At 43.5% G+C, this 25,365-nt stretch overlaps 1 pseudogene; it reads left to right on the top strand.

Annotated features, from left to right (window-relative positions):
- LOC111966208 (synapsin-2-like) overlaps nt 1-25,365 on the top strand; it is a 37,798-nt pseudogene that overhangs the window by 4,801 nt on the left and 7,632 nt on the right.

Raw genomic sequence — 25,365 nt, 5'->3', positions numbered from 1 at the left:
TAAGACATACAAACAACACATACATCCCCTGTCACACCCTGACCTAACTAAAATAATTAAGAAACAAGAATACTAAGGCCAGGGCGTGCATAACCCCCCCCCCTTAAGGTGCGAACTCCGGGCGCACCAGCACAAAGTCTAGGGGAGGTCTGGGTGGGTCTTCCGTCCACGCGGCGGCCCGGCACTGGTCGTGTCCCCACCACATAGTCCACTACCCGCTTTCGTAGCCTCCTCCAATTGGCCACCCTCCACATTAACCCACTGGATTAAGGGCAGCACGGATAGGCAGCGACTAAGGGGCAGGGCACGGACTAAGGGGCAGCACACCGGGACTAAGGGGCAGCCCGGACTAAGGGGCAGCACCAGGATAAGGGGCAGCAGGATAAAGGGGCAGCACCAGAAGGGGCAGCACCAGGATAAGGGCAGCCCGGACTGAGGAACGGCAGCTCCGGACTGAGGACGGATCCTGGCTGGATGACGGCTCTGGCGGATCCTGGCTGGACGGCTCTGGCGGACCTGGCTGGACGGCTCATGGCTGGCTGACGATCGGCTGCTCATGCTGGCTGTACGGATCTGCTGCTCATGGCTGCTGACGCTCGGACGCTCATGGCTGGCTGGCGCTCTGGCAGATCCTGTCTGGTTGGCGGCTCTGGCAATCCTGTCTGGTTGGCGGATCCGTGGTTGTTTGTAGTGTCTAGGGTGGTTGTAAGGTTTAGGGGGTTTATTAGAGTAGTTGGGTTTATGTTTAGTATAGTAGTCTAGCTGTGTCTATGGTTGAGTGTAGGTATCTAGGAAAGTCTATGGTTGCCTGAATTGGGTCTCAATTAGAGACAGCTGGTTATTGTTGTCTCTGATTGGGAGCCATATTTAAGGCAACCATAGGCTTTAGCTTTTGTGGGGAATTGTCTATGTTGAACGTAAGTAGCTTGTGTGTGCACTTTCGGTTGTAGCTTCACGGTCGTTTGTTGTTTTGTATAGTTTGTATAAGTGTTTCGTGTTCATCTTCGTCGTTCAAATAAAAAGAAGATGGCTTATTTTCCACATGCTGCGTTTTGGTCCGTCTCTCCTCCACACGATCGTGACACTTATGATATATTAAAAACAAATAATTACATTTCAAGTGAGAAGTAGGTATTGGTCCCGAAAAAGAAAGGACATTTACATGAGCACCAATGCCTACCTCACCCATGCTCTACCAAGGTTTTCCAGCCCACAACTTTGACTTACTACAGTAGCTATGGTGATATATTGTACTTCAAACAATGTCTACGCAGGTTGCTTAGGATTCGAACCTTCTCAAACAACCTAATTCACACTTTTCAATGGAATAATGGACTTTACCGTGTCCTGCTATTAAAATGATGTATACAGTGCTTTCAGAACGTATCCATATCCCTTGAGGTATTCCACATTTTCTTGTGTTACAGCCTGGGGAGGGGGTTATGCAGGAACCAATGGGTTGCAGGAACGCCCCAAATTGCGGTCCGCAATCACACACTATTAGCAAACGCGCACAGAAGTACACACCCCACAGTCCCTGTCCATTGCCACTCGACAATGCTCTTTTAAGAGCAACCTAATAATTGAAAATAAGCACACACCGTGCGTGCGTATGCGGGCTGGTGTGTGTGTCTGTTGGGACTGGGAGGAGGTGTCAAAACTATACATGAAAGAGAATGCTAAAATGTCTCATCCGAGAAGCGAACCCAGGACCTTTGTATTGGTCGTCACTAGTTACCACTGCCACAAAGTCCTAAATCCCGTCTATTTCTACCATTTCTCTTCTTAAAATCTGATTTGAAAGCTAACCCTAACCTCAACCCTAATGGTAACCACACTGCTAACCTTGTGCCCAACCCTAACCTTAAATTAAGACACATTTTTACAATATAGACCATTTTTACTGTGTGGCTATGGTAACTAGTGGAAACCCATCAGATTCCATGGCAGTGACATTAACGCTTACGCTATGAACCCTCTCATGAATGCATTCTCTTGACCCAATTTAAATGGACAGTCTAGTGATGACAGGATGTTTTTGTTGTTGTTTATTCACTCAGTACTGATTAAACGTTCATTTTTTGTCTTACTTGGTTATAAAAAAGAGCTGACAGTCACATAGCTAACCAAGTTAGCAAGCATGGCGTTTTCTTTTGACTGTGCAAAGGTCATGCAAGCAAGCAATGATGTTGGTGGTGTTTCACCTGGGTGCACCCGCACCCCCTGGCTACTTTGTACTTGGATGGCGACTTCAGGTTTTCGGGAATACATTGAAAAGTAACTTGACACTGTGTTAATCACTCAGTGCAAATTTGGACTAATGACAAGAAGAAAATTGCATTGACAGAGGAGGAGCGTACTGAATCAATGCATAAGGTAAGGGCTGTATTGTTAGCCAGCTACATTGCAAAGCAAGACATATTGATTAGTGCATGAGTAACGCTAGCTAACTTTTAACAGCGAGCTAAAGTTGGTTTTATATTCACACATTCGGACATTCATCAGACATTCATGAGGCATTTAACAGACATTCACCAAAAGCCATTTAAAATTGTAAAATTCAATAACTAATTCATTCACAGAAACATAAAAATAGATATGATTTATTCTATAAATGTCTAGCATACTTTTCCAATGTTTTTTTATAATAAAAAATCCAGTTTTGATTTGATGGAAATACATAAAATCTTAATGCAATTTAAAGCTGTATAAATCAATAACTAATTCACCGTTTGTCACAGAATCATCAAACAAGATATAATTTATTCTATAAATGTCTAGCATACTTTTACAACCTTTGTTTTGAAGACAAATTCCAGTTTAAGTCAAGGGTTTAGCTATTTTGGAATTAAGAACATTTCCAATAACTTTATTTTCAAGAATCTAATTTCTTCTTAACTTTTTGCTCAAGGAGAAGCATAAAAAATAGCACAAAAACATTTCCAATAACCTTTTTTAAGGAATAGCAACTTTGCTTAACTTTCTTCTTAAATCTATAGTTAAGGAAAAAATGACAGTTAAGAAGAAAGGTATTCTTAAGAAGGTTTTGTGAATCTGAACTCAGTCATTAAGAACCTTTGGGTGGTTGCTCTTGGTGACTGGAATCACAGTAGACTGTTGGCTGAGTGATAACTTAAAGACATAATTAAAGATAGGGCCTAACTCCTCTGCACAGGACGTGAGCAGGCGGATACCTACAGTATGTTGTCAGTTCCGGGGCTTTTTCTGGGTTTGTTCCATCTAAAGACACTGCATTCATCAAAAAGACTTTCGAGTGGATGTAAACCCGCCAATCACCAGCTCCGAGTCCAAATCCGTATCCTTAAGCTACAGTATGTCTCCGTGAGAGACAGAATACAGGCATCTCTGAATTCATGTTGAAACGTACATGGGCTTGCAGTTCATCAGTTTTGTTAGGAAAATAATTGGCATTTGCTTGAATGCGAAACAGAGACTGACGCTTCGCCCTTTCCCGGACTAACCCTCTTACCCCGTTTTCTCATCTTGCGGTGTAGCTCGCTGGTAGAATCCCTTTGACCAGTATTATGGGGGCGGCAGGTAGCCTAGTGGTTAGAGCGTTGAGCCAGTAATCAAAAGGTTGCTAGATCAAGTCCCAGAGCTGACAAGGTAAAAATATGTTGTTCTGCCCCTGAACAAGGCAGTTAACCCCTTGTTCCTAGGCTGTCATTGTAAATAATAATTTGTTCTTAAACTGACTTGCCTAGTTAAATAAAGGATAAAATGCATTAAGGTTTGGGTAGATCAAATCTAAGGGAGGATTGGCATTTGGGGGTTTATTCCATTGGAGAAGAAACTCCCTGCTGTACTGGATCTGTGTTGAAAGATATTGATGACTTTGTGCCAGGTAAAACGGTGTCCACAATAAATAAATAAAAAAGACAGCTAACTCCATATTCCTGAAAGAAATTAGGGGACTAGTTCAACACTGCGCTTTCTATTTAATTGATCTACTAAATAATTGCATTCGGTTATTTAAAACGGTGATCTAAAACTGGGCAAATACAAAATAACAAAGAAACAGTCAAAGAAACACCTTTCTGCTGCAAGAGCGTGCAGACCCTGACTTTGCTCTTGTTACGTGGGTCCTCAGCTGATTCTCCTTAGACATACTACATGACCAAAAGTATGTGGACACCTGCTCGTCAAACATTTCATTCCAAAATCATGGGCATTAGTATGGAGCTGGTCCCCCCTTTGCTGTTATAACAGCCTCCACTCTTCTGTGAAGGCTTTCCACTAGATGATGGAACATTGCTGCGGGGACTTGCTTCCATTCAGCCACAAGAGCATTAGTGAGGTCGGGCACTGATGTTGGGCGATTAGGCCTGGCTCGCAGTCGACGTTCCAATTCATCCCAAAGGTGTTCGATGGGGTTAAGGTCAGGGCTTTGTGCAGACCAGTCAAGTTCTTCCACACCAATCTCGACAAACCATGGATCTCGCTTTGTGCACGGGAGCATTGTCATGCTGAAACAGGAAAGGGCCTTCCCCAAACTGTTGCCACAAAGTTGGAAGCACAGAATCGTCTAGAATGTCATTGTATGCTGTGGTGTTAAGATTTCCCTTCACTGGAACTAAGGGGCCTATCCCAACACATGAATAAGAGCCCCAGACCATTATTCCTCCTCCACTAAACTTTACAGTTGGCACTAGGCATTGAGGCAGATGCCTTTCTCCTGGCATCTGCCAAACCCAGATTTGTCCGTTGGACTGCCAGATGGTGAAGCGTGATTTATCACTCCAGAGAATGCGTTTCCACTGCTCCAGAGTCCAATGGCGGCGAGTTTTATAGAAACCTCGGCCATAGAAACCCATTTCATGAAGCTCCCGACGAACAGTTCTTGTGCTGATGTTGCTTCCAGAGGCAGTTTGGAACTTGGTGGTTTGTGTTGCAACCGAGGATAGACTATTTTTTACATGCTACGTACTTCAGCACTTGGCGGTCCCAACGGCTGAGCTGTTGTTGCTCCTAGATGTTTCCACTTCACAATAACAGCATTTGTAGTTGACTGGAGCAGCTCTAGCAGGGCAGAAATTTGACGAACTGACTTGTTGGAAAGGTGCCATCCTATGACAAGTGCCATGTTGAAAGTCACTGAGCTCTTCAGTAAGGCCATTCTACTGCCAATGTTTGTCTATGGAAATTGCATGGCTGTGAGCTCAATTTTATATAGCTGTCAGCAATGGGTGTGGCAGAAATAGACAAATCCACTAATTTGAAAGGGTGTCCACATACTTTTGTATACAGCGCCTTCGGAAAGTATTCAGACCCTTTGACTTTTTCCACAATTCTAAAATTGATATATTTTTTAAAATCCTCATCAATCTACTCAGCTTTTTTTGCAAATGTATTAAAAATAAAAAACTGAAATACCTTATTTAGATAAGTATTCAGACCCTTTGCTATGAGACTCAAAATTTGGCTCAGGTGAAGGGTCTGAATATGTAAATTTGATATTTCAGTTCATTTTATTTTGTACATTTGCAAAAAATGTATAAAAACCTATTTTTGCTTTGTCATTATGGGGTATTGTTTGTAGATTGATGAGGGGAAAAAACGATTTAATCAATTTCAGAATAAGACTGTAACGTAACAAAATGTGGATAAAGTCAAGGGGTCTAAATACTTTCCGAATGGACTGTATATAGTGTATACACAGTAGGCTATGCAGATGGCAACTGTAGCCTGAGGGACATATCTGTGTTTGGATGACATGCTGCTTGATGGATAGTGGCTATTCAAGGTTAAGTCCTGTGTACGTGCATGATTCATCTCACCATGCAAAATGGGTGCTACTACAATAACATGGGCAGAGTGGACACATTACATTTATTGGAATTTGGCATACTGCAGATGCATTTATTATATTTGTGTATATGTTAAATCCGTGCAAGCTCCGTTTAACAAAAATGACCACTATGCTTGCACTGCAGATATACTGTAGCCTAAGCCTAAAGTAATGCTCGATATTTAAATTCAAGTTGCATCACGAGTGATTTAGCCCATTTAGGTAATAGAAACCCAGATCAATACTAAAAGGATCATACTCATTTGATGTCATTTGAAAGGACGCCATGTCTTTTGGCTCCACATAAAAGCAGGCAGTCAACGGCCTAAGAGGAAAGAAAATCATAGTTTTCTTATAGTATATGTCAATGTATTGGCAATCATTAAATAATACCATATAATGCCAAACATCAAAAGTCTGGAGTTTATCAAAAGGTCAACCGTTACGGAAACATTGAAGACATCTGAGTAAATGACATAACCTTTAAAACAACATTAAAAGCAACCGTGTGTGTCAGTGTTCAAACCAGCAGACCACATCAATACAAAACAGCTATGTTCTATTCGAGAAAACTTCAGTCATTTCTGGCTCCTAAACCTTTTCCAAAAACCCATAGCCATCAGCTGAAAGATTTGTGCAGCTCAGTATTGAAGCCTCCCTGTTTCATGTTTCAACCACTTAGCCACTAGAAAGCCCTGCTGCTCAGTCTCCAAGCCGGCCTCAGGCCAAGCACCACATGTATATTTAATGTGTCTACAATATGAGTCGGTTCTGAGGCCCTCTCTCATTTTACACTCTTTGGGATTGGTGAACAACACTGACTCAATCACTCATCCGCGTCACGCCTGCTTCCGGGTAGGGCGGCAACAAAGGCTCTCCATTTCTGTCCGTCTCTAACCATCTTCTCCACCATGTCCCATCTCTGCTGATGTTGTCGGAGCTCTGTCTCCGCCTCTTATGTCTACCCTCTGTATTCCAACGAACAGCTATTCTTGGGATCGAGTCTCTGAACTCTTTCTCGGAAAAATGTCCAGTCCAATGTGTGATACAAGAACCAGGTCATCACTGAAGTCACGGTCTTCTAGAGTAGAATACAAGGTCCWTAGTATTCCTCTTGCTTGATTTTCTGTTGTTTGACGCATGAGCTAATCTATTGCCAGGTTGAAGAGTAAGGCTGACATAACACAACCGTGATCAAGACCAGACTTCACAGCAAAGCTTGTGTTGTTTGTTCCCACAGTTGCTGTAGAACTGTATTATGATGTTAACAACATGTGTGGGGATTCCATCAATTCGTAAGTTCTTCCATGGGCTTTCGTGGTGGATGCTGTCGAAAGCCTTCTAGAAGCGGATAAAGTTGATGTAGAGCTGCCGTTGCTACTCACTACATTGCTCAATGACGCTCCTGAGCCCGAAGATATGGTCTGTACAGCTCCTTCCTCCCCTAACACCCCACTTGTTAGTTTCCTTTTGAGCTTTGTCTACAGCTGAAGACATTCATTGTACGATAATCTTGCAAAAGATCTTCCTGGGAACTGTGAAGTGTGCAATGCCCTCCCAGTTGTTGCAGTCAGGTAGTGTGACCTTCTTAGGTACCTGTATGATGACTCCCTTTGTCCAATCGGAAGGTATCTTTCCCTTCATCCAGACATCAGTGAAGAGTGGAAGAAGGATGTTTGCAGCCAAGATCGATTTTAGCTCTGGGTTATCAGAACCTGAAGCTTTCCCATTGTTTATGTCTCAATCTTCTGGAGGTGCCACAGATTAGGTTAGTGAATTTGTATACTGTTCCTTGCTGGTTAATTGCTGCTGCTTTTTCAGCTGCACTTGCCAGCTCCTCCAGGTAGACCCTTTTGTCTCTTCTTACTGGCCTTTTGACTCGTGTGTCGATCTTTCTTTGCTGCTCCTCCAGTTTCTTTTTTCAGCCGTTGTAATTTGGCATCTGTCGTTTTCTTTTTCAAACAACAATCAGTCAAAGAGAAGGGGAGTCGGGAGTGTGAGGAGTAGGAGAGCTATGGGAGTTTTGCCTCAGTCTGATTGCCCTACTGATTTTATTGTTTTTATTTAACCTTTATTTAACTAGGCAATTGATTTTATCATTGAATCATTGGCCATCGTTAATCATTGGCTTTTTAGGTTGTGGTTGTATTTCATAAGGATTAGTTGGTTGACTATAGGCCTTTACTCAGATGAGTGTAGAAATGAGCTTTTCTTTCAGTGCCCAATAACGAATCCTTATTAGAATGTCTGTGGTGGTGATTCATTGTTCATAAACGTTCCCGCTGTCACCGTGAAAAGCATAGGCCTAATTACAGACATGGATGTGATGAATGCATAATTACTTAGTTGTCTATGAGTCTGGGATACTCAAATAGCAGATATTTAGTTTCAACAATAACAGTATTTAACCCATACAATGGTTAGGTAGCTATCCACTTCAGACAATATACAGTATCAGGCTATAACTTTTGTGTATCCTGTGTCTCCTGCATTTAGCACAGACACTGAAATGGAATTAGACAGGAATACTCCAGTCTCACTACCAACTGCCGGAGAAAAAGACTAGGCCATGAGCACTGGTAAACAGAAACCATTCTGAATTTTGAATGATATCAATGCACAATGTTTTTCTCACAATTTACACCTATTATGTCCTTATTATTATGGTTGTGAATGTCGTTGCTGACAGTCCCTGTAACTTGGCAATATCACTACAGGCATTTACGTTTTCTCCCCTTCTCTCCTCCTCGACTATTTGAATTAGTGGTTGCCAAGGAGCGCTAGACAGAGATGAAAACAGTGCTATTATAGGAATGTTCTGAAAGCATGATTAACCTGGAGAATAAATAGCATAGTAGTATAATGACCAAAGCTTGCCTCAGTGACGGTGATTATGACAAATCATCCCTCCGTTATTTTGATTATATTTTTAACAAATGTAATGAAAACGCAATTAGAAGCAATTGCTCCCAGAATGGGTCAAATATTTCACTGTGTCAGTTTATTGTAAAAATGATCTTTGTCTTTAAGTGGCGTAGTGATGGTGATATGCTAGCTTTTTGTGAATACGTCCTGACTTCTGTAGGTGTATGAGAGGACATGATGTCAGTTCTGACATGATCCTCTCCCACTGCTGTTCCCATTGTCCACCACATACAGTACCAGTCAAAAGTTTGGACACACCTACTCCTTCAAGGGTTTTTCTTTATTTTTACTATTTTCTACATTGTATAATAGTAGTGAAGACATCAAAACTATGAAATTGCATATATGGAATCATGTAGCGACCAAAAAAGTGTTAAACAAATCAAAATATATTTTAGATTCTTCAAAGTAACCAACCGTTGCCTTGATGACAACTTTGAACCCTCTTGACATTCTCTAAACCAGCTTCCCACATATGCTGAGTACTTGTTGGCTGCTTTTCCTTCACTCTGCGATCCAACTCATCCCAAACCATCTCAATTGGGTTGAGGTCGGGTTATTGTGGAGACCAGGTCATCTGATGCAGCACTCAAGCAATCTCCTTGGTCAAATAGCCCTTACACAGCCTGGAACCTGTGTTTTGGGTCATTGTACTGTTGAAAAACAAATGATAGTCCCACTAAACGCAAACCAGATGGGATGGTGTATCGGTGCAGAATGCTGTGGTAGCCATGCTGTTTAAGTGTGCATTGAAGTCGAAATAAATCACTGAAAGTGTCACCAGCGAGCACCCCCACACCATCACACCTCTTCCTCCATGCTTCATGGTGGGAACCGCACATGCGGAGATCATCCGTTCACCTACTCTGCGTCTCACGAAGACACAGAGGTTGGAACGAAAAATCTCAAATTTGGACTCATCAGACCAAAGGACAGATTTCCACCGGTCTAATATCCATTGCTCGTGTTTCTTGGCCCAAGCAAGTCTCTTCTTCTTATTGGTGTCCTTTCTTTGCAGCAATTCGACCATGAAGGCCTGATTCACTCCTCTGAATAGTTGATGTTGAGATGTGTCTGTTACTTGAACTCTGTGAAGCATTTATTTGGGCTGCAATTTCTGAGGTTGGTAATTCTAATTAACTTATCCTCTGCAGCAGAGGTAACTCTGGGTCTTCCTTTCATGAGCCAGTTTCATCACAGCCATAGCGCTTGATGGTTTTTGCGACTGCACTTGAAGAAAATGTCAAAGTTCTTGAAATGTTCCGAATTGACTGACCTTTGAGCTGTTCTTGCCATAATATGGACTTGGTATTTTACCAAATAGGGCTATCTTCTGTATACCACCCCTACCTTGTCACAACACAACTGATTGGCTCAAATTCATTAAGAAGGAAAGAAATTCTACAAATTAACTTTTAACAAGGTACACCTGTTAATTGAAATGCATTTCAGGTGACTACCTCATGAAACTGGTTGAGAGAATGCCAAGCGTGTGCAAAGCTGTCACCAAGGCAAAGGGTGGCTACTTTGAAGAATTTAAATATAAAATATAATGAACACTTTTTTGGTTACTACATGAATCCATATGTGTTATTTCATAGTTTTGATGTCTTCACTATTATTCTACAATGTAGAAAATAGTCAAAATAAAGTAGGTGTGTCCAAACTTTTGACTGGTACTGTAGATTACTCTGTCCTTAGCAGAGATCATGGCTTGAAGACTGACCCCAGGACTGTATATCAAATCAACCGTTTGACACTGCCACCCTCTAATGCCATTAGCCTATACATTAGCCTATACATTTACTGTGCAGAGTACAAATCTTTATGATATCAAACTCCTCTTTCCGTATACAATGCAAATAACGCTATGAAGTGTTATTTCCCTTGTCAAAATACATGATCTGCGTCTGCATCTGCATCCTATACATTTAGCATGACTCCACACTCTTAGAAAAAAGGGTTCCTAAAGGGTTCTTCAGCTGTCCCCATAGGAGAACCCTTTTGGGTTCCAGGTAGAACTCTTTCGGCTTACATGTCAAACCCTCTGTAGAAAGGGTTCAACATCAAAGGATTCAACATCAGCCCGAATACAACAGGTGTAGGTAGACCTTACCGTGAAATGCCTACTTACAAGCCCATAACCAACAATGCCATTTAAAGAAAATAGAGTTCAGAAAATATTTTAGACTTGGTCCCAGGGTCCTTAGCTTAGTGATGAGCTTTGTGGGCACTATGGTGTTGAACACTGAGCTGTAGTCAACGAACAGCATTCTCACATAGGTGTTCCTTTTGTCCGGGTGGGAAAGAGCAGTGCGGAGTGTGATTGAGATTGCCTCATCTGTGGATCTGTTGAGGTGGTATGCAAGTTGGAGTGGATCTAGGGTTTCCGGGATGATGGTGTTGATGTGAATCATGACCACCCTTTCAAAGCACTTCATGGATACTGACATGAGTGCAACGGGCCGGTAGCCATTTAGGCAGGTTACCTTCGCTTTCTTGGGCACAGGGACTATGGTGGTCTGCTTGAAACATGTAGGTCTAACAGACTCGGTCAGGGAGATGTTGAAAATGTCAGTGAAGACACTTGCCAGTTATTCAGCGCATGCTCTGAGTACACGTTCTGGTATTCTATCTGGCCCCACGGACTTGTGAATTTTGACCTGTTTAAAGGTCTTGCTCACATCGGCTACAGAGTGTGTGATCACACAGTCTTCCGGAACAGCTGGTGCTCTCAAGCATTCTTCAGTGTTGCTTGCCTCGAAGTGAGCGTTAAAGGCATGTGGCCTGTCTGGTATGCTCTCTGGTATGCTGGGCAGCTCGCGGCTGGGTTTCCCTTTGTAGTCCGTCATAGTTTGTAAGCTCTGCCACATCCGATGAGCGCCAGAGCCGGTGTAGTAGGATTCAATCTTAGTCCTGTATTGAAGCTTTGTCTGTTTGATGGTTCGTCTGAGGGTATAGCGGGATTTCTTATAAGCGTCCAGATTAGTGTCCCGCTCCTTGAAAGTGGCAGCTTTAGCATTTAGCTCGGTGAAGATGTTGCCTGTAATCTATGTCATCTGGGTGGGATATGTACTTATGGTCACTGTGGGGATGACGTCGTTGATGCACTTATTGATGAAGCCGGTGACTGTGGTGGTATACTCCTCAATGCCATTGGATGAATCACGGAATATATTCCAGTCTATGCTAGCAAAACAGTCCTGTAGCGTAGCATCTGCGTCATCTGACCACTTCTGTATTGAGCGAGTCACTAGTACTTCCTGGTTGAGTTTTTGCTGGTAAGCAGGAATCAGGAGTATACAATTATGGTCAAATTTGCCAAATGGAGGGCGAGGGAGAGCTTTGTATGCGTCTCTGTGTGTGGAGTAAAGGTGGTCTAGAGTTTTTTTCATCTGGTTGCACATTTCACATCCTTGTAGAAATTAGATCAAACTAATTTAAGTTTCCGTGCATTAAAGTCCCCAGCCACTAGGAGTGCCGCTTCTGGATGAGCCAGCATCGGTTTGTGGTGGTAAATAGACAGCTCCAAAAGTATAGATGAAAACTCTCTCCGTTTATAGTGTGATCTACAGCTTATCATGAGGTACTCTACCTATCATGAGGTACCTCAAGACTACCTTTAATATTATACATTGCGCATCAGCTGTTATTGTAAAATAGACACACATCCCCACCCCTCATCTTACCGGACGTAGTTGTTCTGTCCTGCCGATGCACGGAAAACCCAGCCAACTGTATATTATCCGTGTCGCCGTTCAGCCACGACTCGATTACAGTGTTTAATGTCCAGTTGGTAGGTTAATCTCGAATGGAGTTTATCCAGTTTATTCTCCAGTGATTACACGTTGGCCAATAGAACGGATGGTAGAGGCGGATTACCCACTCGTCGACAAATTCTCACAAGGCACCTTGATCTGCGAGATCCCCTGTATCTCCTTCTTTTCTACATGTGAATGATGGGGGTTTGGGCCTTGTCCAGGAGCAACATTATGTCCTTCGTGTCAGATTCATTAAAGAAAAAATCTTTGTCCAGTTTGAGGTGAGTAATTGCTGTTCTGATATCCAGAAACAATTTTCGGTCATAAGAGATGGTTGCATCAACATTATGTACAAAATAAGTTACAAACAATGCGAAACAACACAGAAAATAGCACAATTGGTTAGGAGCCCGTAAAACGGCAACCATCCCCTCCGCCGCCCTTTTCTTCAACATAATGGGTTCTATATGGAACCAAAATGATTCTATCTGCAACAGAAAAAGGTTCTTCAAAGGGTTATTCTATGGGGACAGCCGAAGAACCCTTTACGGTTCTAGATAGCACCTTTTTCCTCTAAGAGTGCATGAACACCTGTGTAAAAAGACAACACTGTGATGTCAGAGGTTGTTGAACTGGAGTCGAACTGTCTACAGATAAACTATAGCCAAGAACCAAGACAAAGTGTGGGAACAGACGTCCTTTGTGAAACAGAACTGGGACAGCACTCACTCACAGAATGGCTGCTCAGTACAGTATCATCCTGCCTCAGAAGGACATATTAGAAACAAAGCAGCACTTATATTCACCAGCTGTTCTTTGCTTGCTACCTGTTTGAAGTGGCATGTCAATTTCCCCTCAACTGACAGGCTTTCAATTGCATACTGGCTAGTGGTTCTGTATTGACTGTGTGCATTGCAGGAATGAAGCATGTAGGCCAGATCACCTATCACCATTATACTGGAAGTGTCACAAATATGGCATGCTACAGAGGCCTCTTGAGACACTAACATGGTGAATGAACCCAGATATGGGAGGTTAGCATGTCAATCAGGACCATAAGCTTCCCCCAACCTTTGATATTATTTAACCAGGTAAGTTGACTGAGAACACATTCTCATTTACAGCAACAACCTGGGGAATAGTTACAGGGGAGAGGGGGGGGGGGTGAATGAGCCAATTGGAAGCTGGGGATGGTTAGGTGACCATGATGGTATGAGGGCCAGATTGGGAATTTAACCAGGACACCAGGGTTAACACCCCTACTTTTACGATAAGTGCCATGGGATCTTTTAGTCCCATCTGAAAGACTGCACCCTACACAGGGCAATGTCCCCTATCATTGCCCTGGGGCATTGGGATATTTTTTTAGACAAGTGGAAGGAGTGCCTCCTACTGGCCTTCCAACACCACTTCCAGCAGCATCTGGTCTCCCATCCAGGGACTGATCAGGATCAACCCTGACCAACCCTGCTTAGCTTCAGAAACAAGCTAGCAATGGGATGCAGGGTGGTATGCCCGTAATGGTTAACCTTTGGGGATAGATTCATCTAATCCTAGATCTGTAGTTCAAATCCAATGTTATTGGTCACATACACATGGTTAGCAGATGTTATTGCGAGTGTAGCAAAATGCTTATGCTTCTAGTTCCGACAGTACAGCAATATCTAACAAGTGATCTAACAATTCCATAACAACTACCTAATACACACAAATCTAAGTATAGGAATGGAATAAGAATATATACATGTAAATATATAGATGAGCAATGACAGAGCGGCATAGGCAAGATAAAATATAAAATACAGTATATACATATGAGATGAGTAATGCAAGATATGTAAACATTATTAAAGTGGTATTATTAAAGTGACTACTCATCCATTTATTAAAATGGCCAATGATTTCAAGTCTGTATGTAGGCAGCAGCCTCACTATGTTAGTGGCTCGGGTGGTTGTTGTCCTTGATGATCTTTTTGGTCTTCCTGTGACATCGGGTGCTGTAGGTGTCCTGGAGAGCAGGTKGTTTTCCCCCGGTGATGAGTTGTGCAGACCTCACCACCCTCTGGAGAGCCCTGCGGTTATGGGCGGTGCATTTGCCGTACCAGGTGGTGATGCAGCCCGACAGGATGCTCTCAATTGTGCCTCTGTAAAAGTTTGTGAGTGTTTTCGGTGACAACCCAAATTTCTTCAGCCTTCAGAGCTGTTGTGCCTTCTTCACCACACTGTCTGTGTGGGTGGATCATTTCAGTTTGTCCGTGATGTGTACGCCAAGGATGTCACGCCCCACGTGTTTAGGTCAGAGCGTGACTGGGGGGGTTATCTAGTTTTTAGATTTCTAGGTTGGTGGTTTGTGTGGTTCCCAATTAGAGGCAGCTGGTAATCGTTGCCTCTAATTGGGGATCATATTTAGTTAGGCTTTTTCCCCACCTGCATTTGTGGGATATTGTTTGTGTTAGTGTGTTTGGGCACTACGACTTCACGTTCTTTGGAAGTTTTGTTGTTCTGTTTCTAGTTTCACTTTGTATTAAAAAGATGTAGAACTGAATGCACGCTGTGCCTTGGTTCACTCATTTTGAAGAACGTGACAGAATATCCCACCTCGCAAGGACCAAGCAGCGTGCCATGGAGGAGAAGGTGTTTTGGACATGGGAGGAAATCATGGGAGGACACGAGACAGCTTCTACCCCCAAGCCATAAGACTCCTGAACATCTAATCAAATGGCTACCCAGACTGTTTGCTCCCCCCCCCCATTTTACACTGCTGCTAAACTCTGTTATTATCTATGCATAATCACTTTAGTAACTCTACCTACATGTACATATTACCTCAATTACCTCAACTAACTGGTGCCCCGGCAGGGATTGATAAGGGGGGAGAGCCATGGAGTAGTGATGAAGGGGGTCGAGGTCAGGTCATGTTAAGGGAGAAATACAAGTTTATGGCCCGTATCACTTCTTGTCCTGCCTAGCATTAAAAATACAATGTTTGTACAGATGTGTAGGAAGGGACAGCCTAGGAGGAAGGGTTAAATATCAGTGCCTGTGTGAAACGTTTTTTGTCTAATGCAGCTGTATTGATCCTCTGGGAAGAATAAACTTGGTTAAGCTTTTCATAGTGTCCGTCGAGTTTTTACTCTGAAAATTAYAACCTAACAAACCAAAAAGGGTTCTCTTATAGGAACAGCCGAAAAATGGTTAAAAAACGGTTCTTTCTAAGAGTGTAGCGAGGCAGAGAGCCATCACTCAATCACTTCAGTGTCGCAGTGGAGACATATACTGACTAGGATATTGGTGAAGGAAGATAAAGACATGATCATAATTTAGTTCCTCTTTGTTTGACATCTAAATCAACCAATCAACGGTTAATTGTAAATCACTGATCAAACAAACTAAAAGAGTTTGACTATTTGTTTGGTCTTGTTCACACAATGGATGGAAGCGAATGTTGATGAAACATTTGTAATAAGGTAATACTTGCTCCCATCGTACCGCAACCTGTCAAGATCATCTCTGACTCATCTTACTCTCACACAAACATCCATTTTTAGAGGCCATTTTAGAACGTCTGAAATMTGGAACATATTTGGAACATATTTTCATGTATACAATTTGATTGACCCAAACACTGACTCGTTCACTCACTCAATCTCTGTCTTTTTGCTCCCATTTCTATCTTAGACTTGGGTATAGATCATTTGAATACGAGAGTTATAATTACAGGACATTGATATGCACCATTGGGTCTTTCCTTACAAATGTTTCTTCACATAATATGGCCCTTAATATTTAAAGTGTGGATTGTAATTATACCTTCATAGGATTATTTAATGGATGGCCTCGATTTTTATTTTATTTTATTTCACCTTTATTTAGCGTAGGCCAGTTGAGAACAAGTTCTCATTTACAACTGCGATCTGGCCAAGATAAAGCAAAGCAGTGCGACAAAAACAACAACACAGAGTTACACATAAACAAACGTACAGTCAACAACACAAAATAAAATACAAATAGAAAGATATATGTACAGTGTGTGCAAATGTAGAAGAGTAGGGAGGTAGGCAATAAATAGGCGAAAATAATTACAATTTAGCATTAATCCTGGAGTGATAGATATGCAGATGATGATGTGCAAGTACTGGGGTGCAAAAGAGCAAGAGGGTAAGTAATAATATGGGGATGAGGTAGTCGGGTGTGCTATTTACAGATTGGCTGTGTACAGGTACAGTGATCGGTAAGCTGRTCAGACAGCTGATGCTTAAAGTTAGAGAGGGAGATATAAGACTACAGCTTCAGAGATTTTTGCAATTCGTTCCAGTCATTGGCAGCAGAGAACTGGAAGGAAAAGTGGCCAAATTAAGTGTTGGCTTTGGGGATGACCAGTGCAATATACCTGCTGGAGCGTGTGCTACGGGTGGGTGTTGCTATGGTGACCAGTGAGCTGAGATAAGGAGGGAATTTACCTAGCAAAGACTTATAGATGACCTGGAGCCAGTGGGTTTGGCGACGGATATGTAGTGAGGGCCAGCCAACGGGAGCATACAGGTCGCAGTGGTGGGTAGTTTATGGGGCTTTGGTGATAAAACGGATGGCACTGTGATAGACTACATCCAGTTTGCTGAGTAGAGTGTTGGAGGCTATTTTGTAAATGACATCAGCGAAGTTAAGGATCGGTAGGATAGTCAGTTTTACAACGGTATGTTTGGCGGCATGAGTGTAGGAGGCTTTGTTGCGAAATAGGATGCCGATTCTAGATTTCATTTTCGATTGGAGATGCTTAATGTTTGTAGTTGTCCACATATTCTAGGTCAGAACCGTCCAGAGTAGTGATGCTAGTCGGGTTGGAGGGTGCGGGCAGAAATCGGTTGAAGAGCAAGCACTTAGYTTTACTAGCATTTAAAAGCAGTTGGAGGCCATGGAAGGAGTGTACGGAAGGAGTGTTGTATGACGTTGAAGCTCGTTTGGATGTTTGTTAGCACAGTGTCCAAAGAAGGGCCAGATGATTACAGAATGGTGTCGTCTGCGTAGAGGTGTATCAGAGAATCACCAGTAGCAAGAGCAACATCATTGATATATACAGAGAAAAGAGTCTGCCCGAGAATTTAACCCTGTGGCACCCCCATAGAGACTGGCAGAGGTCCGGACAACAGGCCCTCCGAATTGACACAGTGAACTCTATCTGAGAAGTAGTTGGTGAACCAGGCGAAGGCAGTCATTTGAGAAGCCAAGGCAATTGAGTCTGCCGATGATAACGTGGTGATTGACAGAGTCGAAAGCCTTGGCCAGGTCGATGAAGACTGTTGCACAGTACTGTCTTTTATCGATGGCGGTTATGATATCGTTTAGGACTTTGAGCGTAGCTGAGGTGCACCCATGACTGCTGAGATGTTGGCCGGGGTAGGGGTAGCCAAGTGTAAAGCATGGCCAGCCGTGGAAAAATGCTTATTGAAATTGTCGATTATCGTCGATTTATCGGTGGTGACAGTGTTTCCTATCCCCAGTGCAGTGGGCAGCTGGGAGGAGGTGCTCTTATTCTCCATGGACTTTACAGTGTCCTAAACTTTTTGGAATTAGTGCAACAGGAAGCACATTTCTGTTTGAAAAAGCTAGCCTTAGCTAGATAAAAGCTCTCACAGTAATGATGCATCATTTGAGCTGTAGTCATCTGACTGGAGTGGCTCTTACTCATCAGTAGCTACATTAGACTGCCCGCTCTTAGAAGACAAACCTCAGCCTTCATCACAATACCAGCCACCTCTATCCAGATCTCAAATTGGGCTCATCACTTTGAGAACCGCTCTGATTTATAAATAACATAAAAATAGCTCCATCTACAGTACACAGCATCTGTTGTTCAGTGCATGGGTACTGGTGAATGCACCAATTTGTAAGTCGCTCTGGATAAGAGCGTCTGCTAAATGACTTAAATGTAAATGTAAATGTAATTTACCAGCAATTCTACATGGATCGCTTTGAAATGTCTGGCGCCTGAATTCTGTTATAGACGGTCAGTTAATTATTGATGATGACACCATATGGTCCTGGACAAGTGGCATGTAGGCTACTTCATTCAGTGCAGGAAGGTGTTATTAGCATGTGCAATGGTCAGGGTACAGAGCAAAAAAGCAAAGATCAAGCAGTTGATTGTAGGTTTAATCATCTCTGCCTCAATGCATAGACCTACGTCATTCGATCTGGGCGTCCAGGGAGCCACAAGGCTGTTAACTCGCTGAGCGAAGCCAAGGCATGAGCTCGGGGAGCTAATGCAAGTATTCAGGTCTCAGGGAAGGTTACTCGTGAGTTTGTGTCTGAACAGCCTCTGTTCTACAAATATATTCAGTACATCCTCCACAAGAAATATATGTTGAAGTAGGAACTGAATCAGGGAGACGGTTGTGATACTGAACAATCCCTTGAACCTGGGCTGCCAAACCCTCTTCCTGGAGATCTGCCATCCGTCCTGTGGGTTTTCAGTCCAACCCCAATTTAACACACCTGATTCTACTAATTAGCGGCTCAACAAGCCGTTAACTAGCTGAATCGGATATGCTAAATTAGGGTTGGACTGAAAACCTGCAGGACAGTAGATCTCCAGGAAGAGGGTTTGGCAGCCCTGCCTTAAACCATCCTCAAAATTGAATGCGTTGTCACTGTGATTCTGTCTCTGAGTCATGTCTTTGGCAGCCCTGCATATATCCATTCACAGAGGCCATTTATCATAACACAGAGTATCTACAGGTTTTCATTACACTGTGACTGTGCTGGCGTGATTCATATTCAGATGCTTGTTTTCCTCCACAGCCACAGATAAATCCCAGACTCAAATTAGATCAGCCTATGAATTATTCAGCTGTTCCTCATTAGGGTGTGTTTGACATACAGTACCAACGTGAAGTAAACAAGCAGAGGGTGGCAGGTAGCCTAGAGCATTGGGCCAGTAACTGAAAGGTTTCTGGTGCGAGTATTCGGGCCAATGAGGTGAAACATGTGTCCTTGATCAAGGTACTGTACTTAACCCTTATTTGCTCCAGGGGTGCTGTACTACTTTGGCCGACCCTGTAAAACAACACATTTCACTGCACCTATCTGGTGTATGCGACAATAAAACGTCTTAATGTGTATGATAATTGCTCAGATTGTATTTTTCTTCTGCTAGTAGACTTCAGTGATCCCTGTTATTTATGTGTAATTTCAATAGAAAGTTAAGTAAGGCCGGCCATTGAAACCTTGTATGGCCCTACTGTAAATACAGGTACGTAGCTCCTTTTGATTACTTTGGCCATTGAACTGTACAGCACCATTTCCGAGGAAGGTTAAGATATTTTTCTCCCTTCTTTGTCCGTGGGTATATTCAACGACTGCAGTGTGTGTGGGTTCAATAAGTGCCCAGCTGGTCTATTGACAGGGAATGAGTGGCAGTGTCTGTACAGACGTAGCTCGATGCTAAACTGACTCTCAGTAGACTAAGATCCACCAAACAAATACTTTAGTCCCCACAAAGGCTTTTATCTTGGACAGAAACCATAGCTATTGAACCAGATCATTTCATCAATTGTGAAATGTATCTTGTTTCAAGAGGACAGTAAAGATCCAACAGATGGCAGCAATTGCTGCAACAGGGTAGCCTACTAAAATGTCATATAACAGGGACATAAACCAGAACAAAAAAATGAACATGATCAGGGTGGGGCCATACTTGCGAACATTAGAAAAATTTGCATCGGCCAATTAAAATCTGTGACGTAGTCGCACGTGAAGGCTGTTCCCATTATATAATCTGGTACATTAAGCCCTATGCTATCCTGAGCAGGTGGTGGTGATTATTTCCTGTAACAAATTCTGCATCAGTTTATCAGAGATCTGATAAACAATGGCATAAATTGATACAAAATCCAACATTTTTGCTAATCCGTTTCACACCCATACATGTGCTTTAACGGGGAAAAAATATAAACTTAAATGTTGTAAAGACCTTTATCTTCCAAAATGTGCGATTTTGCCTTTTGGAATTTTGTCTGACGTTAGTAGCTAGTAGCCTAGTCAAGGATGCATCATGGAATATTGGCACTCTACTATTTGTTCCATGTGGAACAGAATTAAAACTTGAATTAGGAGGTTTAAAATATCCCTCTGGTGGTCAAATTGACCTACAGTATTTTAAGAAATTACATTGGTCGTTGGAMATAAAGTGTATGTTTTTGATAGGCTGATTCAGAATTTGTTACAGGAAATAATCACCGCCACAAGCTCAGGTAAGCATAGGGCTAAATGTGCCAGGTTACGTAATGGGAACAGCTAACTTGTAGCGCTTTATCACGTGCAACTACGTCAATGATTTCAATTGGCTGATSCGCATTTTGAGACTTGAAAAACTACGTTTCGACTTTTTCTTAATGTTCGCTAGTATGGCCCTGGAGTGAATATATCACCACCTTGACTTTATCACTTTATCACTATCAACAGTTCTCTAAGTCGCGTTTATCTGAGGGGACATGTGCCACAAAGACAGAATGTTTGGGTAATGGTGTGGTGTGTAATTAAATCATTTAGATGCATGTGTTCGCGCCATAAAATGTATATTGATGCATATTAAAGTCAATGAAGTGTATCTTATTCAATATTGACTGGAGCCGTACGTGATTGTAAATTAATGGAAGGCACCCGCAGAGAAACTCAACTGCAATGAGTCACAGTGTTATCTCGTAATGTCATCGAAAGGATAATCAATTGATTTCTCTGTTGCCTAGGGCCAAACTCTTCAGAGGGAAGAAAGTGCATGGAGATTATGACATCAAAGTCGAACAGGTAAGCCTCGTTAGGCAAACTGCGTCGATTTACTTTTGGCACTTGTCTCAGACTTCTCTACCTAGAAACTGAATATGTATCTGTGACTCTATTGTTGGAGTGTCTACGTTCACTTCTTCAGATGTACCTGTCTGTTTCTCTGCCTTGCAGGCTGAGTTCAGTGAGATCAACGTCATAGCTCATGCCAATGGAAGCTGTAATGTGGACATGCAGGTTCTGAGAAATGGTACCAAGGTGGCCAGGTGAGACACGCATGGACGCACGTGCCCGCCCACACACACACACACACACACACACACACACAAGCCAAACTGTAGCATCTGAACTCATTGACAATTCACCATTGCTCTGAGAGGCAATTTTTCCTGAGCAACACACTCAAGCCTTACATGCTGACCACACCGCTCCTGTGGCATGCGAGAGCGTTGCAAAATAAATGTACACACARGTGTTATTCAATCATTGCGACAGCGATGACATTGCGACACGTTGGTTCTCTTTGTGACGCTCAACGCGCTGCAAGTCCTGCCTCTCAAAGATGAACTGATGTCCACACTCCAGTCGGTTGTAGTAATGCCCCATAAAGTTGATTGCCAACCATATAAAGTTCAAAGAAGTTATAAAAAAAAAGAAGCCTGAGGTAGGAGGAGAGATGACAAAATGGTCAACCAAATTCCTTTCTCATCATCTCTCCTCCTTCCTCAGGCTTCTTTTTTTACTTCTTTGGACTTTATATGGCGGTTGGCAACCTACTTTTACGGTGCATTACACCAATGAGGAGATGGCACGTGGGTATATGCTCCTGAAAACCAACGAGGAGATGGGAGAGGCAAATAGAACCTATTTCTATTTTAGCACACGCAGACGCTCGCTGAGGTGCGCGAGCAGTGTGGGTGCAATGATTGAATAACATGTATGTATGTTGTTTTCAACGCTCGCGCACGCAACACAAGCTGTGTGGTCAGCATTAGTTGACCTTTACATGTAAATAGAACCATGGCAAATTTCCAGATTTGATGTCTAACATTGCGAGCACGTTGATCTTGTTCACCCACACCAGAAGCAATCAGGACACGCAGGTTGAAATATCCACAACAAACTCTGAACCAACGATATTCATTTGGGGACAGGTCGAAAAGCATTAAACATTTATGGCAATTTGGCTAGCTTGCTGTTGCTAGCTAATTTATCCTGGGATATAAACGTGGAGTTGTTATTTTACCTGAAATGCACAAGGTCCTCTACTCCGACAATTAATCCACAGATAAAACGGTCAACCGAATTCCTTTCTCATCTGTGGATTGATTGTCTCATTACGCACACCTGGTTCCCATTCCCCCTGATTAGTATGTGTATGTATCCTCTMTTCCCRGTTGTCCTTGTCGATTATTGTCCCATGCCCGTTGGTCTTGTGAGTACCTGTGCTCTGTTGTATCGGCTTTCCTGCTACGTGTTATTGTGCACTTGTTATTACAGGTCTCGTCCCGTGTATTATTTAGAGGTTTACAACTCGCTCTTTAGTTTGGGTTACATCCCAGTTGTCACGTGTGCTCCCTCTCCGGCCTCTAGGTTACCAGGCTGCTCGTTATGGCGAACACCTGTCACCATCGTTYCGCGCACATGCGCATCGTCAGACTGGACTCCATCACTTCCTTGATTACATCTCACTCCCTTCGGTTCCTTAACCAGGCTTCATTGTTTCTGTTTCCTGTCTGTGCGTTCTTCGAGGTTCTTGTTTTGTATTATGTTCCGTTTATTTTATTAAACACTCACTCCCTGAACTTGCTACCCGAATCTCAGCTCACATCGTTACAGAATGACGCCGCACCTAAGGGAAGTATCAGGGATTGTTTTTTGTATTTTTGGCTAGGTGGGAATGACGTCGGGTCCGGGAGCCACTACAGGCTTTCATGTTTCAGCCGGATCGACAGGCTCCCCTGCCTCAGCCAGCTCGTTGGGCTTTCATGCCTTCACTGGATTGCCTGGCTCCCCTGCTTCCACTGCCTCGTCAGGCTCTCATGCCTCAACAGGATCACCAGGCTCCCCTGCCTCAGCCGGTCTGTCAGGTTCCTGCGTCCCAGCCGGCGACAGGTTCCCGCACATCAGCGGGGGTGACCGGTCCTCTCCTGATCCACGGGATCGTCCCTAAGGCTGGATCCAAATTTTCCCAGGGATGGGGTACCATCAGCTATGCTTTCTCTCTGGCGCTCTAGGTCACCATACTCCTGCGTCTCAGCCGGATTGACGGGTTTCCTGCGCCTCTGCAGAGGTGACCGGTCGGCTCCTGTTCCCCGGGATCGTCATTTTGGTCAACGTCCTGCAGCTAGAGCCGCACGTCGGGGAGAGGGTACTGTTACGTGTGCTCCCTCTCCGGCCTCTAGGTCACCAGGCTGCTCGTTATGGCGCACACCTGTCACCATCGTTACGCACACCTGCGCGTCGTCAGACTCACCTGGACTCCATCACTTCCTTGATTACCTGCCCTATATAAACTCAGCAAAAAAAGAAACGTCCTCTCACTGTCAACTGCGTTTATTTTCAGCAAACTTAACATGTATAAATATTTGTATGAACATAACAAGATTCAACAACTGAGACATAAACTGAACAAGTTCCACAGACATGTGACTAACAGAAATGGAATAATGTGTCCCTGAACAAAGGGGGGGTCAAAATCAAAAGTAACAGTCAGTAGCTGGTGTGGCCACCAGCTGCATTAAGTATTGCAGTGCATCTCCTCCTCATGGACTGCACCAGATTTGCCAGTTCTTGCCGTGAGATGTTTTCCCATCTTCACAAGGCGCCTGCAGTTCCAGACATTTCTGGGGGAAATGGCCCTAGCCCTCACCTCCTATCAAGCAGGTCCCTAGATGTGCTTCAGTGGGAATTGAAGATCTCGGCGCTTTGCTGACATGGCAGAACACTGACTTTCCTGTCGTGTCGGAAATCACGCCAAGACGATGCATAATGGCTGGTGGCATTGTCCATACTGGAGGGTCATGTCAGGATGAAGCCTGCAAGGTCACCAGACATGAGGTCTTCCCTGGAGAGAGGCCCAGCGTTGAGATTTCCTGCAATGACAACAAGCTCAGTCCGATGATGCTGGACACACCCCCAGACCATGAGGACCTCCACCTCCAAATCGATCCCGAGTATTCTTCGACGAAAACACGAATCCGACCATCCCCCTGGAAGACAAACCGCAGACTCGTCAGTAAAGAGACTTTTTGCCAGTCCTGTCTGGTCCAGCGACGATGGGGTTTGGTGCCCATAGGCCGAGCCTAGTCCAGCCTCTCAGCCTATTGTGGGCAGTCTGAGCACTGATGGAGGTTGTGTGTTCCTGGTGTAACTCGGGCAGTTGTTGTGGCCATCCTGTACCTGTCCTGCAGGTGTGATGTTCGGATGTACCAATCCTGTGCAGGTGTTGTTACACGTTGTCTGCCACTGGAGGACGATCAGCTGTCCTCCTGTCTCCGTAGTGTTGTCTTAGGCATCTCACAGTACGGACATTCAATTTATTGCCCTGGCCACATCTGCAGTTCTCACGCCTCCTTGCAGCATGCCTAAGGCACGTTCACGCAAATGAGCAGGGACCCTGGGCATCTTTCTTTTGGTGTTTTTCAGAGTCAGTAGAAGGCCTCTTTGTGTCCTAAGTTTTCATAACTGTGCCTAATTTCCCTACCGTCTGTAAGCTGTTAGTGTCTTAACGACTGTTCTACAGGTGCATGTTCATTAATTGTTATGGTCATTGACAAGCATGGGAACAGTGCTTAAACCCTTTACAATGAAGATCTGTGAAGTTATTTGGATTTTCTAGAATTATATTCATAATTATATTCTTTTTTTTACAGGTCATTCAAGCCGGACTTTGTCCTTATCCGCCATACATGCCTTCAGTATGACCCAGAATGAGGACTTCCGTAACCTGATCATTGGTCTGCAGTATGGGGGCATCCCCAGTATCAACTCCCTGGAGTCCATCTACAACCTGTGTGACAAGCCCTGGGCGGTAGGTAGACAGAGGACTGGCTGGGTGCCATGCATGACGCTTGTGTATTTGTGCCGACA

Source organism: Salvelinus sp. IW2-2015, linkage group LG7, assembly GCF_002910315.2.
Source record: "Salvelinus sp. IW2-2015 linkage group LG7, ASM291031v2, whole genome shotgun sequence".
Taxonomy (NCBI): Eukaryota; Metazoa; Chordata; class Actinopteri; order Salmoniformes; family Salmonidae; genus Salvelinus; species Salvelinus sp. IW2-2015.
The sequence above is the reverse complement of the archived record's forward strand: the minus strand, read 5'-3'. Positions and strand labels throughout refer to the sequence as shown.